Consider the following 17400-nt stretch of genomic DNA (forward strand, 5'->3'; position numbering starts at 1 on the left):
GTGTTCTCTCTACTCATCCCTCCCTTCCTCCAACCCCTGGCAACCACTGATCTTTTTACTGTCTCCACAATTTTGTCTTTTCCAGAATGTCATATAGTTGGAATCATACAGTATGTAGCCTTTTCAGATTGGCTTCTTTCACTTAGTGGTGTGCATTTAAGCTTCTTCCATATCTTTTCTTTTTTGCTGAGCACCCTCTGTCCTCATACTCCATATGTCTTTTTGTGGCTTGATAGCTCCTGCCTTTTTAGCACTGAATGGTATTCCATTTCTGGATGTGCCACAGTTTATCCATTCACCTACTGAAGGACATCATTGCTTCCAAGTTTTGGCGAGTATTAATAAAGCTGCTATAAAGATCTATATGCAGGTTTTGGTGTGGATATAAGTTTTTAATTCATCTGGATAAACACCAAGGAGTGTGATTACTGAGTTGTGTGATAAGAATATGTTTAGTTTTGTAAGAAACTGCCAAACTGTCTTCCAAAGTGACTGTACCATTTTGCATGCCTACCAGCAACTACTCAGAGTTTCTGTTGTTCCACTTCCTCATCAGCATTTGGTGTTGTCAGTGTTCTGGATCTTGGCCATTTTAATAGGTATATAGTGATTTCTTGTTTCAATTTGCAATTTCCTAATAACATATGATGTTGAACCTCTTTTCATATGCTTATTTGCCATCTGCGTATCTTCTTTGAGGAGATGTCTGTTCAGGTCTTTTGCCTATTTTTTAATTGGGTTTTTTTTTATTTTTGAGATTTAAGAGTTCTTTGTATATTTTGGATAACAGTCCTTGCAAATATTTTCTCCCAGTCTGTGGCTTGTCTTCTCCTTCGCTTGACACTGTCTTTTGCAGAGCAGAAGTTTTTAATTTTGATGAAGTACAGCTTATTAACTGCCACTTTCATGGAGTTTGTCTTTGCTGTTGTTTCTAAAAGGTCATCACCATACCCAAGGTCATCTAGGCTTTCTCCAAGTTATCTTTAAACATTTTTTAAAATTTATTTTTTAAAACAGTTTTTGATTGACAGAAAAACTGAGACGATAGTGTGGAGTTCCCATACAGCCCCCATGCAGTTTCCCCTATTATCTTACATTAGTATGATACATTTGTCACAACTAATGAAACAATATTGATACATTATTATTAACTAAAGTCCACACTGTATTCAGATTTCCTTGATTTGCTTAATGTCCTTTCTCTGTTCCAGGGTCTCATCCTGGATACCATATTACATTTAGTCTTTATGCCCCCTCAGGCTCTTGCTGGCTGTGATGTTTCCCAGACTTTCCTTGTTTTTGATGACCTTGCTGTTTCAAGGAGTACTGGTGAAGTATTTTACAGAATACACCTCAATTGGGATTGGTCTGATGTTTTTCACTTGATTACACTGGGGCTATGGGTTTTTTGGGAAGAAAACCACAAGAAGTAAAGCATCATTTCCATCACATCTGGGTAAAGTAGTATTTGTTAGGTTTCTCCACTGTAGTTATTCTTTTTTTTCCTCTTTTGCATACTTTACTCTTTGGAAGGTCATTATGAGCAGCCTATACTGAAAAAGTGAAGGGTTATGTTCTACTTCCTTGAGGTGGGAGTATCGACAAAAGTTATTTGGGATTCTTCTGCAAGGTGACTTACCCATTTTTTCCTCTTTATTTATCAAATCATTTATTTATATACTTACGGACTCATGGGCATTTATTTTATAGTTTGGGTTAACCATCCAATACTACTTTACTTTGTTCCTTAAGCTGTCCCCAGCTTTAGCCACTGGCAGATCCTTCTGTTAGATCTTGTGCTCCTTTGACATGTTGCCATCAGTGAGGTTTGTTTTTGTTTTTTACTTCCTCACTTTCTGCTTTCTGGTATTATAAGATTCTCCAGGCTCATCCTGTATATTTCCTGACTCATTCCTAGAATCAATCATTTTTCCAGGCCCTGATTTCTTTTACTAGAAAATAGTATTAAAAACCAAGGTCTGGTTGGTGGGTGTTCTTCTTGTTACTGGGGTATTGTTGTTTCTAGGCCATCTTGGCTGATGCAAGAAAATATATGTGTGCATACTAACCCACATATATACACATATCTATAAATATGTATAAACATGGCATCTAGGCCAGGTGTGGTGGCACACACCTGTAATCCCAGCACTTTGGGAGGCTTAGGCAGGTGGATTGCTCAAGCCCAGGAGTTTGAGACCAGCCTGGGCAACATGGGGAAACCCTGTCTCTATAAAAAAAACCCACAAACATTAGGCAGGCATGGTGATGTACACCTGTAGTCCCAACTACTTGGGAGGCTGAAGTGGGAGGATCACTTATGCCTGGGAGGCCGGGGTTGTAGTGAACTGAGATCATGCTGCTGCACTCCACCCTGGGTAATAAAGCAGGACCCTGTCTTAAATAAGTAAATAAGGCATCTCTACACTTAGAGTCCCTCTTCATGTGAGTTGCTTAAGTGCTGAGCTACAGTCAGCTATCTGGACAACCCTAAAGAGATCCAGCTTCTGTGTCTGTCTGAGGCCGACTGATTTTTACTTGAACAATTTTCTGCTACACTGCTACCTACCATTCCTCTCTTTCTTCAAACTTCCACAAGGATGTTTAGTTTGAAAAAGAAGATATTTAGAAAAGACATAATAATTGTATTCAAATATTTGAGTGACTGCCATGTAGAAGAGAGAGTCTGCAATTGCTCCCTAGGGCACAATCAGAACCATCCACGTAACTTACATGGAAGAAAATCTGAAGTTAACATGAGGAAAACTGTGTACAAATCAAAACTTTATCATAAAGAGAAATGTGCTGGTCTTGAAGTCATGAACTCTGTATCATAAATAGGTGTGCTCAGTCAGACAATCACCAATGGCTTGTCCTGGATGTTGTGATGGAGACTCCTGTTCTGGGTCAGAGACTGGACTCACCGATAGCCCAGATTTAAAGCAAAAAGTCTGAACCTGTAATAAGAGCTGTTTTAAAATAAACAGTCTTATATACTAAGCCCATGTGCTGATAGCCCAGAAGATCAGGATTTATTATCAAGAAATGAATAAATAAGACTCCTGATTATTACACACAAAAAGAATACATTTTTAGTAAGTCCGTGTTAGTTGTTAAATATGGTAGTAAAATATACTAAAGCACTGAAGAGGCTTGTTTTTATTGAATAAGTGTGATTGAAGCAGAGGTGGATAGTATACACTTTAATTGCTAAGATTATGGCAAATATTTGAACCACTGCAATAACCTCATGAAGAGAAAAGATTTTGTGCACTATTTTACATCTGCTGTACTCTATGTGCTACTTCATCTGATAGGAAGCGTCTGGGAGAGCATCCAAGGAAATCAGGCAATTCAGAACACCTTTTTTAGAAATGCTGCCAGATTTTTTCTCTTTACCTCTTTCTTCAAAAATTATGCATATGAGAGCACACGTGTGTATATGTACATTTGCACATCTACATGTGCGTGCACACACACTCACCTTAAAGGTCTAATCATGTCACCGACATGTCACCAGCAATCCAGGAGTTCTTACTCAGAAAAGCAATAACACAAAACCCTACAAGAGTTAGGAGATCAAAGCGCTTCCTATGCTAAGCTTTTAATAAACACAACCCAACATCCTGTGGAGGGTAACTGCATTTTAAACATGCACCTATAGTCTTACAAACTATTCAGAATAAAATCATCAGGAATTTAAATGAAAAAAATATATTTCAACTGAGTCAATATGGCTGATTTCTTTAATTTTCTAGTTTTCCTTTTTAACACTGAGGCGAGTTTTTATTGCCTCATGTTTACCCCTTCCCAGTATATTTTCTGGTGACAATAATCACAGCTCAGTTCCACTCTCCCTCCTTCCTACTTCTGAGATCTGTAGTACAAAACTAAGTTAGGTTATCAGTTCACATTGCACCTTATAATTTAAAATGCCCCAAAAGCACCACCAGTATGTTGTAAGGAGAAAAACAAATTGTAAAGGAATTTATTTCTTTTAAAAAATTATCTTGTATAAAATCTTAACTGCAATAATTTTCCATCTAAAATTTGCCTACTCCAATGAGAGGAGGAAACAGTTTCTTTGCCATATTGTAGCCATTATGATTTAGCCAGTTCCTACTTTCCCATATTAGCAGGATTTCAAGCATATTTGCAAATTGCAAAATCAAAACACCAGGCAGCATAAATTTATGACACATTTTATTTTTATTAATAAAATTCCAAACATGATAGTCAGAATTTCATGCAATATGCAGTGACATGATTTTTAAAAAGTGTTGCAATAATTAGAGTAGTTGAATACTTTTATAAACAAAAAAGCAAAACCAACAGAATAAAACTTCACTCATTTGAACCAAAATCATTCATAATTTATAAAAATTAGCAAATGCTGGTCTTGAGTTAATCAATCTTTTACTACTAGAAAATGCAGAACTTTTAACAACAAATCATAAAGAAAAATTAAAATGCTCAATGAACTAGAATGGCAGACACTACCAGCTACCTGCTCTATAACCAGTCTCCCTTTCTTTCTAACAGAATGTTTCATTTATTTGGGATGGCAACAGTTGCAGCTAAAAAATTATATCTCCTAGGTGATAAAAGTGGTCAAGTGACAATTCTGTCCAATGAGATGTAACTGGAAGGCATAGGGGTAGAATTCAGGGAAAGCTGCTTAAAAGGGCAAACTCAATTCTTTACCTTTTGTTCTCTGAATTTCATCTTGTGTCTGCCTGGCAAAAAGTGTGCTGTTGGAAACTGTAGAAAGGATCTTAGGTCTATGACGATGACAGCCATCTATGAAGGAAGGTGGAGCATGAAGTCACAAGGAGTCTGGGCCTTTACGACACCTGAGCCACTGCATATACTGCAGTGGTTTCTTTAAGATTTTTTATTAACTGAAGGGGGGAAAACAAATTTGTTTAAGCCACTCTTTAGTCAGGTTTCTACAGCATGCTCCAAACCAACTCTGATAAAAATTGTGTTGCGTACCCTTAAGAATTTCAAAATCCCCACTTAAAAACAACTATGTACTAACCACTGCCCATTTTTCTCTACTTCTTAAACCAGATCTCCCAAGGACCTCTACTTCGAAAAACTATCGACTGTATTTGGGTAAATATGTGCTCCTAAAAGTAATATACTATTTTCATTAAAAATTATTAAAGCATTGCAAAGTGTTAAAGAGTAAAAAGATGATATATACCATTAATTTCAATTAGATTTCCTACAATGATCAACGCTAAAACCAAGAGAAACCATAAGAAAACAACTCCAAAAACACTTATTAGGAAGAAACCAGAATGATTCTACAAAAGAGAAAAACAGCATTTTTGATGACAGTTTTAAAGTGAGGAAATGATTAAAAACAGGTACAGTGTGGACATCATCATGCACTTCTGACAGTGTCACAGCATAATTAGTATGGTCTGGTGGTGGAAGAACTAGCTACTGATTATGAGGTCTAATTTAGTTACCATCTTACATTGATATATCAGCAAAGATGAAATATAACTTAACTTATATGAGGTATTGTAATGTGCTAAGTTAAATTAATTGTTAAAGATGGTAAACCCAAGAACACTACAAAGAGCATAACTAAAAATAGGCTGGGTGTGGTGGCTCATGTCTGTAATCCCAGCACTTTGGGAGGCCACAGAGGGAGGACAGGTTGAGGATAAGAGTTTTGAGACTAGCCTGAGCAACACAGTGAGACCCTGTCTCTACAAAATTGTTTTTAAAAAATTGGCCAGGTATGCCTGCAGTCCCAGTTACTCAGAAGGCTTAAGTGGGAGGATCTCTTGAGCACAGGAGTTTGAGGCTGCAGCAAGCTATGATGGAACCACTGTACTCCAGCCTGGGTGACAGAGTGAGACTCTGTCCTCTGAAAAACTAATAATAATAACAAAAAAAACCCCTAAAAATAACACATGATTCAACTTCAAAAATAAGCAATAAAATGAAGTAAGTACCTTCAAAGCTTCTGCCAGTATCTCAGGTTTATGCTTCCATTTCTGTTTGATGCAGATAAGATTATACTCAATGAAAGATGTCAAGAAGAAATAGTCAGAGAAAGGATATTTGTACGTTAAAATCCAATGACTTGTCCATGAACAGATATTTACAAGTATGCGTTTCAGAATCTGGTAAGAAAACAAAGGTAGGCAAGGTGGGAAAAGATTGGTGTGGAAGTGTGTGGCACTGGTTATCAATACCACAGCATTTCCAGTGTGCTGTGTCAGCTAGAGGCTGTTGTTCTCACTCTTCAATGTGCATTAGTATCCTCGGGGTTAGGGGTATTTTGAAAAAAACAAAGATGCTTGAGTCTTACCGAAGAGTTTAAGTTTCAACTGTGCAAGGACTGGGCCCAGCTAAAATATTATTTTAAGAACACCTCAGGGGATTTTAATGTGCAGTTAGGGTTGCGACTCCGTGGCCTAGAGTTACAGTGGTTGGCCCTGAACTGAACCTTGGTTATGGGGAGGACATGGATCAGTGGAGAGAAGGAAGATGAGTGTTCAGGAAGGGAAAATAGGAAAAGGATGAGTTAGGAATGCCTGAGGGCCAAGGACTGGTGAAGAGTGCAGATGGTGTGTTAGAAAGGTACCGGAAATAAAAATCACCTATGTAAATACACACACACATACATGAGGTGGGACCAGTTTACAGACTTTTTTAAAAAACAATGACAGGAAATGGGAAACTATATGCAAGAAAGTGACCAGGTGACAATGATAATAGTGGGAGAAGGCCAGCACAGCAGGAACCCCAGGGAGGAGTGCAAGAGCGGGAGGTGGGAATAGGAAGACCAGCTGAAAGGTGGGTGGCAGAGGTCCCGGGGTGAGATGGTGACACAGAGATTGAGTGGAGCCCACTGGGCAGAGTGGGCAATCTGGGGGTTAAGAAGTTCTGAGGGCATGAAGCTAAGATTACTGAAGGATGCTCTGGGACATCAATAAAAAATAAAAAGGGAGGGGCAAAGCAAGAAGAGGAAATGTTGAAGGCACCACAGACAACTAAGAAAGAGTTTACTAAAAATTCAGGTGAGAGACCCTTATGAAAACGGTGGAAGAAAATGCACATTGCCAGGGCCATGTCTCAGGGGGCAGGGAGGGTGAATGAAGGAAGAAAGTGCCCCCAGTATTTTAAAATGCAATATTAACTTGGGGTGAGGGAGAGAGAAAAGGGAGCACTATAGCAAATCCTGCTGAATTGATGTGGAGCTGGTTCAGTAAATGCATGAAATCCTTACAGCTTATCAAGAGTAAAAAAATGAGTGTTCTGACTAATATCTTCAGGTAAAATGGAATTAGGATGAGAGTGTAGAATGTAAAAGGATATTTTCCAGGCACAAACCTACTTTCACTTTTTGGGCAGAAGAGGATAATCAACAAGAACCTCCTGCTTATACTCTGCACTTGTGAGAGAAGAATGCATGCAAAGGTGAGGTGGAGTGATAGTGTATCACTAGCCATCTCTGTCCCTGCAGATCCTTAGGAATCTGCCTAGAAAGGGGGAAGGAGATTCCCATCTCTAATCAAAGTAGGTGAAAAATACAGGGCCCAGTCACAAACTATCAGACGAGTGGGCAGTCCCGGGTGCAGGAAATGCTTAGAAGTTTAGTGGCTCACACAGGGGCATGTTTAGTGGGGAGATAACTGCTGAATCTCAGCCTGTGGGAACCACAGTCTTAATAGCAGACTCTGATTTGTTGGAGAACATGACTCACTGAGCTCCTCTCTTCCAAAAGTGACTCCTACCTATACACAGCAAAACACTTCCTTACTCTGTGCAGGGAGAAGCAGCCAAGGCTTCTGCTGACAAGTCTCCACTCTGTCTACAGTTATCTGGGCTGGAAAAAAAAATGATGGCAGCACTTTCAGCAAGGGAGCAGGGAACAGCAAGGAGGGGAAGCTCATTTTCTGGGAGGAGGAAGGGGTAAGGAAGTGATGAGTTCAGCCAGGTACATTAAGTTGGAGATATTCTCAAGACATCCATGCAGAGAGGTCTGTAGGTGGCTGGAAGAATGGGTGTAAAGCCCAGGGAAAGATTAGGCTGGACTTGAATCTTGGGAATCAGCTCACAATGGGTGCCTGACTCTTGAGAGCAGGTGAGCTCAGTGTTGGCCCACAAACATTTGCTGAATGACTGGAGAAAGAAAAATAGAAGACCAAAGGCACAGCCCTGGGGGCACATCTGATGTGGAGGTAGGAAAGAAAAGTAAAGAATAGAGACAGAAAGGAAAAGGCAGTGGGTAGAAGTTCTGGAAGGCTTGGCACCATGAAAGCATGGGAAAGAGATTCAAGGTGGTCCCATTTTCCCCTACTAGATTGAACAAGATTTTAAACACAGAAAGAGAAAAACTGATTAGGCTCTCTGAGCTGGTGGGAGTGTAACTGCTGTTGGGAATGCAAATTTCAACAACTTCTGGCAAAAGACATTAGAACACCCAAAAAGTATGCAAACCCTTTAATTAGGAATATTTCTTCTCAGGTTTAACACTTGGAAATATGTAAGAATATACACAAGGCTTGGCTACAGGATGGTTAATGTGGGGGCATACTCTAACATGACCCCCAAAGATCCCTGCTCCTGGTTTGCAGACCATGATATAATCCCTTCCCCTTGAGTGTGGGCTGGCCTAGTGACCTGCTTCTAGCAAAGGGAATGTAGCCAAGTTGATGGCATGGGATGTCATTTCTTTAATTAGGCTACAAAAGACTGTGACTCCTGTCATGCTAGCAGATTCTCTCCCTAGCATTGTAAATACATGAGATCCTTTTAACACATCAGGAGTAAAGAAGGTTTCCTCTTGCTGGCTTTGCTGAAGCAAGCTGGTATATGGGGAGGCACACATGGCAAGGAACTGACAGCCACTTTCAGCTGACAGCCACCTAAGAACTGAGGACCTCAGTCCAACTACTCTTCCGGAAATGAATTCTGCAACAATCATATGTGTTCAGAAGTGGATTTATCCCTAGTTGAGCCTTCAGATAGCCCTGGCCAACACTTTAATTTCAGACTTGCAAGAGATCCTGAAGCGGAGGACCCAGCTAAGCCATGCCCAGATTCCTGACCCACAGAAACTGATGCATGTTGTTTCAATCCAATAGGTTTGGGAGTAATTTGTTCGCTACACAGCAATAGATAACTAATTCAGTTAACCACAGTGCTATTTGTAACTATAAATACATAAAACAACCAAAATGTCTACTAGAATATTTGCTGACTAAAAATGGCACATATGTAGGGACAAGGGAGGAGCAATGGATTTGAGAGAAATTTGGAATTGAATAACCTAAGACGTGGTGACTGATTTAAGGTGGGGTATGGGGGTGTGGATCAAAGATGATGTCCAGCTTCCTGTACTGAGCAATAAGGAGCAATTGACATGGGAACATGGGAGAAAAAGTGCGTGTGGAGAAGATGATACATGTTATCTGGAGAACACCAAGTATTGACGGGTCTGTAGGTTATCCAAGTGAAGAAGTTTAGTATATGATGGGCTCAAGACTCAGATGGGAGAGATAAACCCCAAAAAAGTGGCACGTACATATGCTATAATACAATTCATTCATTAAAATTATGCTCTAGATGTAGATATTCATGAAATACATTCATAATATATTAATTATTATATTAAAAAGTTCAAAACATCATGTACCATGTAAGCCCATTATTTAGAAAAGTAAGCTGTTTACGTAAAGCATAATATAAAGAAATGGGTAGAATAATAACAAAGTATTAATAGTAGTATCCATAAACCAAACGGCTGGTTTATGGATGCTATTTCCTTTCTTTATCTATATTTACAAATTATTTAAAATAATTGTATATTTCATTATAATAAAAACAATTAATTGCATAAGAAAATAACAAAAAATCACCAATAATATTGAATGCTACAATAAATTAAGGAGGTTTCATTATTTTTATTGACCACTCTCTATGTACCACAATGAAAACTGAGAAGTTATTTTTTATTTGGCAAGAAGAAAGCAACTGCTTATCTAAGACAATGCAATGGCCACCTTCTCATTAGTGGAAGAGGTTAAATGATGTCTTCCTACTTGCTAAATGTATTGAATGGTATCTAATACAAATAGGGGGATGAAAGAATTTCAAATAACATGGCAAAGACATCATAAGAAGTGCTGCATATAAACAGGCATCATTGTACAGACATCTGAAATTTATACTTGTTATAAATAACAAGAAAACTGACATTAGTTGGACAAAATTAAGAGGTAACAAAGCTACAAAAAAAGAGAGAGCCTAGGCAATGAAACTATGAATAAACTAGATGTATATATAACCATAGAGGAAGAGAAATTTGTTATTTCAGGAAATCTTAATATTATTTTGGTGAATTTTGACTTTTTGCCTGACAGATATGTTTCTTAAGAAAACAAGTAACTTTAGGAGAGAAACTCGAGCTTCTTCAATTTTGTTGGCTTTATAGAGACACTCATATAGTAATCATTCACAGTTTGATTTTAATATCAATGATGTAAAAAGAGCAATTATTAATAGCTCAGGTTGATCATCAAAGAAACTGCTGTTAATCTTGTAGCTCAACATTTCAAAAATCTTTCCAGGAAACAGCTCACATAAAAGACAACGACCCAATATAAAAATACTCTTCATTAGACAAATCAGCTCTTTTGGGCAGCAGGATATCACATTGAAAGAAACCAAAAAGTTATTTTAATTTTCCAATATGTCTAACTTATTCTCAGGAAAAAAGCTATGCAACATAACTAAAGCTTCTAGATGAAGGAGATCAAACAGTAAAACTGCCAAGGTCTTTGCAAACAAATGCAGTTAATTACAGATTTTGTTTCTGTTTGGACACACACAAAGCTGTGCCTGGGAACAAAACAACAAGTGGATGTGAAATTAGCCATTCTGAATAAGTGAACCATTGATGGTAAATGTGTAAAATGACAAAATTGCAACTAAACTTGAGGCTTAGGTTTGGAGAGAAACTCTAGGATTATTTTCCCTGTCTGGTTTCTATGATGCCATGAGTAGAATTCTGAGGAACTTTTTCATGTACATGTTTATGAAAACAAAAACAAATGGCCACAGTATAAATGTATGGTACATGAAGCATTGCACAGAGACAGAAGTGCATAGGATAAACCCTAAATTGAGCAAGTCTGTGTTCAAACCATGAGATGAGTGACAGATTTTATTTCCTGGATGCAGAATCCAGCTGTAGGGGAATCTCCCATCCCAATGCCCTCACACAAGCGCACACACAGAGCTTAGATGAATAACAACACAGAGACTCAGTGGGACAGACAAGAAGCACCAGCACCTAAAAATGAAGAGACAATGCAAATGAATGACCTTTGGGTTTCTGAATGGAACCTGCCTTTTTCTGTTTAAAAAATATTGTTCACCCTGTTTTAATGGCATGGAATAAAAATGGCACTGTAACTTGTAATTTTGAGATATTAAATGTGAAACATAAAACAAGGGGTTATAAATCAGCTGGAGACTAATTAAGATACTTAGACTGTCATCCAAAAACATTCCACAGAATGTAATAAAATGAGTGGGTGGTTGGTTCTATTTTAATAACTGAACCCTGTAGGAAGATTTTATTTCTTTAAACTATCAGCCAAATATATCCAGGACTGACTGGAACATTGAAAATACGCTTTTACATTATGTTAAGTTAAAAAAAAAAGAAATAAAATGCCTCAAAAGACTGCATCTGAACAGTGTTCTGATTCCTAGCTACTCGGGAGGCTGCGGCAGGAGAGTCACTTGAACCCAGGAGGCAGAGGCTGCAGTGAGCCGAGATCGTGCCATTGCACTCCAGCCTGGGCAACAAGAGGGAAACTCCATCTCAAAAAAAAAAAAGTATTTCTGTAGCTAATATAATAATGAAATTATGTTCAACTGTTATTCCACCATTTTATGATAAATATGAAATCAACCAACGTTTCTCAATGAGGGTGCACTGGCATTTGTAGTAGGAAATTACGCGTTGTGCAGGACTACTTCGTGGAACTAAAATTAGCCCTTAGACATTTCCAAATGCCTCTTGTGGGTAGAATGGGGCTTGGTGGTGCTGATGATACTAATCACTTATTGAAAACAACTGATTTTGACTGCTCCAAAATTTGTGCCCTTTAAATGGAGAAACATAGCTATTTGCTTCTTGGAAAAATTGACCTTTAGCTAGAAACCAAATGAAACCGGGTGTCTTAGTCCATATTCTGTTGCTTATAACAGAATACTTGAAACTTGGTAATTCATTTTTTCAAAAGGGGTTTATTTCTTACAGTTGTAGAGGCTGAGAAGTCCAAGGTTGAAGAGCCACATCTGGTGACAGCCTTATTGCTGGTGGGAACTCTCTGCAGAGTCGTAAGGCAGCACAGGGAATCATGTGTTGAGGGGCCTGAGTGTGTAAGCTCAGGTCTCTCTTCCTCACCTTATAAAGCCAGCAGTCTCACTCTTGTGATAACTCATTAACCCATTGATCCACTAATAGGTTAACCCATTCCTGAGGGCAGAGCCCTCATGACACTATCATCTCTTAAAGAGATCTCTATCATCTTCCCACCTCTCAATACCACCACATTGGAAATTAAGCTTCAACATGAGGGAACAAACATTCAAACCATAGAATTCTGCCCATGCCCTCCCCCCAAATAAACTCTTTTCTCACAAACAAATGTATTCATTCCCTCCCCATAGCTCCAAAGTCTTCACTGGTTCCAGGATCAACTCAAAAGTCCAAAGTCTCATCTGTGAAATCAAAATAAGTTATCTACTTCCAAGATACAATGGCAGGACAGGCATAGAGTGGACATTCCCATTTGAAAAGGAAGAAGACTGGGTGTGGTGGCTCATGCTTGTAATCCCAGCACACTGGAAGGCCAAGGCAAAAGGATAGCCTGAGCCCAGGAGTTTGAGATCAGCCTGGATGAACACTGTGAAAGAAAAGAAAAAAAAGAAAAGAAAAAAGAAAGAAAGAAAAGAAAAGAGAAAAGAGAGAGAGAGAGAAAGAAAAAAAGAAAAGAGAGAAAGAGAGAGGGAACTGGAAAGGGAAAGGGAAAGAGAAAGGGAAAGGGAAAGAGAAAGGGAAGGGAAAGGAAAAGAAGGGAAGGAGGGAGAGAAGGAAAGGGAGGGAAGGAGGAAGGAAGCAAGCAAGCAAGCCAGCAAGCTAGCAAAGGAGGGAATAGCCCAAAAGATAGTGGTAACAGGCCCCAAGCTAGTCTGAAGCCCAAGAGGGTAAACATTAAATCATAAAGCTGGAGAATAATCTCCCTTGACTCCACGTCCAGTGTCCTGTGTATACTGGTATGAGGGTTGGGGCTCTAAGGCCTTGGGCAGCTCTGCCCCCATGGCATTCCTGGGTTCAGCCCATGCTTCAGCTTTCCCATGCTGGCACTGCACACAGGTAGCTTTATAGTTCTGGGGTCTTGGTGTTGGCCCTGCTCTCACAGCTCCACTAGGCAATGCCCTGGTAGGAACTCTCTGGCAAGATGGAGCCCATATTTCTGCTTGGCATTGCCCTAGTAGGGGCTCTCTGCAGTGGCTCCGCCCCTGCAAAAAGTCTTCTGCCTGAGTCCACAAGCTGCTTGACACATTCTTTGAAATCCAGGTGAAAGCTGCTGTGCCTCCATCTCTCTTGCATTCTGTGGGCCTGCACAATTAACATCATATGTATGCCTCCAAGGTTGTTACAGCTTGTACCTTTCAGAGTGGCAGGTTGAGCCATACCTGGTGCCACTTGAATCACAGCTGGGGTGGTCAAGGAGTGATGAGGCTAGAATGCAGGGAGCAGAGACCTGCAGGGACCCTGGGCAGGAAGCCCACGGAGGGTTTCCTGGATTTGTCTGGCAAAACTATTTTGCCCTCCTAGGCCTCTGGGGCCCATGATGGGAGAGGCAGCTTCAAAGATGTCTAAAATGTCTTCAGGGTCTTCCTTCTAGTCTCTTAATCATCCCTTCTCTCTGTACTGATCTCCTCAGTAAAGGTCACTGAAAAAAAAAGCATGTTCTCCTGAACATGTTTTTTCACTCTTTACATGGCCAGGCTAAGAGTTTTCCAAATCCTTCTGCTTTGCTTCTTTCTTGATTATAAATTCCATTTTAAGTCATTTTTTCCCTCTCACAGCTTAATGTAAGTGGTTAAAGGTAGCCATGCAGCAGCCTGAATGTTTTACTGCTTCAACATTTCTTCTGCCAGATATCCTAATTCATGGATCTTTTTTTGCTCTTTATTTTTTCATTTTAATTTTTAAAATTTTTAATTTTTGTGGATATACAGTAGGTGCATTAAGTTCTATATTCCATAACATCATTAGACATGGACACAATGCAGCCAAGTTGTCAGTTTATAACAAGAAGGGCTTTTACATGTTTCTAATACCTTGTTTCTCAGCTCCATCTGAAACCTCATTGTAATGGCCTTTAGTGTCCATATTTTTTTTTTTTTTGAGATGGAGTTCTGCTCTTGTTGCCCAGGCTGGAGTACAATGGCACAATCTTAGCTCACCGCAACCTCCGCCTCCCAGGTTCAAGCGATTCTCGTGCCTCAGCCTCCCAAGTAGCTAGGATTACAGGCATTAGCCACCACGCCCAGCTAATTTTGTATTTTTAGTAGAGACAGGGTTTCTCCATGTTGGTCAGGCTGGTCTCAAACTCTCGAGCTCAGGTGATCTGCCCATCTCGGCCTCCCAAAGTGCTGGGATTATAGGCGTGAGCCACCACGCCCGGCCCTGGTGTCCATATTTCTATCAGAATTCTGGTCATGATCACTTACCCAATCTCTAAGAAGATCCAAACTTACCCTAGTCTTCTTGTCTTCTAAGCCTTCACCAGAATCTAGGCTTTGTCTAGCCTGCTCCTCGAAATTCTTCCAAGCCTCTGCTCATTACTCAGTTCCAAAGCTGCTTCCATATTTTCAGGAATTTGGTATCAGCAACACCCCTCTCTCAGTACCTTTTTCTGTCTTAGACCATTTTCTGTTGCTTATAACAGAATACCTGAAACTGAATAATTTATAAAGAAAAGGAATTTATTTCTTACAGTTATGGAGGCTGAGAAGTCCAAGGTTTAGGGGCCGTATCTGGTGAGGGCTTTCTTGCTGGTGGGAACTCTTTACAGAGTCCCAAAGTGGCTCATGGCATGACATGGCAAAAGAGTCTGAGTGTGCTAGATAGGTCTGTCTTCCTCTCCTTATAAAGCCATCAGTCCCACTCCTGTGATAAACTGTTAATTCATTAACCCATTAATCCATTGATCCATAAATAGAATTAACCATTCACCTCTTAAAGGCCTCACTTCTCAAAACTGCCATCTTGGGGATTAAGTTTCAACATGAATTTTGAAATGAACAAACATTCAAACCATAGGAACTGGAAATTACTGTTAATGTTTCAAATTGTAGGATGCTAGACAATAACACATATAAAAAGTTACAAGGAATAATTATGCAATATTTGTTTTGCAATATGCTGAAGTATTAAGTCATAAATTGTTTTATAATTGAATTGAATTTCTCTTTTAATTTTTAGACCTGAACTCTGAAGTAAAGGCTTATTTCCCTTGAGTCTAGCCAATACTTAATGATGCATCCTGATGTTTCTTGATTGTCCAGGTAGAAGGGATTTTAAGAGTTTGACTGATACAAGTGCCCAAAATAGCCACTGGTGGTACCTCCAGGTACAGGAAAAACTGAGGCAGCTAGGGTTTGGAGCAGACCCCCAGCAAACCACAGTAATCCTACAGGACAGTGGCTTGACTGTTAAAAGAAAAACAAACAGAAAACAACAATGACAACGACATCAACAAAAAAGACCCCACAAAAACCCCATTTTAAGGTCAGCAACCTCAAAGATCAAAGGTAGAGGAGCCCACAATGATGAGAAAGAATCAATGCAAAAATGCTGAAAACTCAAAAAGCCAGACTGCCTTTTCTCCTCCAAATGACTGCAACACCTCTCCAGCAAAGGCAAAGAACTGGGCTGAGGCTGAGATGGCTGAATTGACAGAAGTAGGCTTCAGAAAGTAGGTAATAACAACAAACTTCACCGAGCTAAAGGAGCATGTCTAACCCAATGCAAAGAAGCTAAGAGTCATAAAAAAACAATACAGGAGCTGATAGCCAGAATAGCTAGTTTAGAGAGGAACATAACCAGTCTGATGGAGCTGAAAAAAACAACATGAGAACTTCACAATGCAATCATAAGCATCAAGAGCAGAATAGACCAAGCAGAGGAAAGAATATCAGAGCTTGAAGATGATCTTTCTGAAATAAGACAGGCAGACAAGAATAGAGAAAAAAGAATGAAAAAGAATAAACAAAACCTCTGAGAAATATGGGATTATGTAAGGAGACTGAACCTACGACTGATTGAGGTATCTGAAAGAGATGGGGAGAATGGAACCAAGTTGGAAAACATACTTCAGGATATCATCCAGGAGAACTTGCCCAACTTAGAAAGACAGGCCAACATTCAAATTCAAGAAATGCAGAGAACCCCAGTAAGATAATCCATGAGAAGATTAACCCCAAGACACAAAATCATCAGATTTTCAAAGGTCGAAATGAAAGAAAAAATGTTAAGGACAGTCAGGCCAGGTCACCTACAAAGGGAAGCCCATCAGACTAACAGTGGACCTCTCAGCAGAAACCCTACAAGCCAGAAGAACTTGAGGGCCAATACCCAAAATTCTTAAAGAAAAAATCTTCAACCCAGAATGTCATATCCGGCCAAATTAAACTTCATAAGCAAAGGAGAAATAAGATCCTTTTCAGACAAGCAAATGCTGAGGGAATTCATCACCACCAGGCCTGCCTTCCAAGAGCTTCTGAGGGAAGCACTAAATATGAAGAGGAAAAACTGTTACCAGCCACTACAAAAACACACTGAAGTACACAGATCAGTGGCACTATGAAGCAACCACATAAACAGGTCTGCAAAACAACCAGCTAGCACCATGATGATAGGATCAAATTAATACATAACAATACTAACCTTACACTTAAATGGGCTAAATACCCCAATTAAAAGACACAGAACGGCAAGCTAGATAAGGAGCCAAGACCCATCAGTATGCTGTATTCAAGAGACCCATCTCAAGGCCAAAGACACACATAGGCTCAAAATAAAGGGATGGAGGAAAATGTACCAAGCAAATGGAACACAGAAAAAAGCAGGTGTTGCAATCCTAGTTCCTGACAAAACACACTTTAAACCAACAAAGCTCAAAAAAGACAAAGAAGGGCATTCCATAATGGTAATGGTAAAGCATTCGGATTCAACATGAAGAGATAACTATCCTAAATATATATGCACCCAATACAGGAGAACCCAGATTCATAAAGCAAGTTCTTAGAGACCTACAAAGAGGCTTAGACTCCCACAAA

The 17400-nt window shown here is 39.5% G+C and overlaps 1 protein-coding gene and 1 long non-coding RNA gene across 7 annotated transcripts in view; both read right to left on the minus strand.

The window, feature by feature from the left end:
- The window catches only part of ZNF704 (zinc finger protein 704), a 245821-nt gene that overhangs the window by 154154 nt on the left and 74267 nt on the right, over positions 1 to 17400 (minus strand). The gene's annotated exons all lie outside the window — the stretch shown is intronic.
- LOC134810882 (uncharacterized) overlaps positions 1 to 17400 on the minus strand; it is a 65482-nt gene that overhangs the window by 27902 nt on the left and 20180 nt on the right. The window lies entirely within an intron of this gene.

This window comes from Pan troglodytes, chromosome 7 (genome assembly GCF_028858775.2).
Source record: "Pan troglodytes isolate AG18354 chromosome 7, NHGRI_mPanTro3-v2.0_pri, whole genome shotgun sequence".
NCBI lineage: Eukaryota > Metazoa > Chordata > Mammalia > Primates > Hominidae > Pan > Pan troglodytes.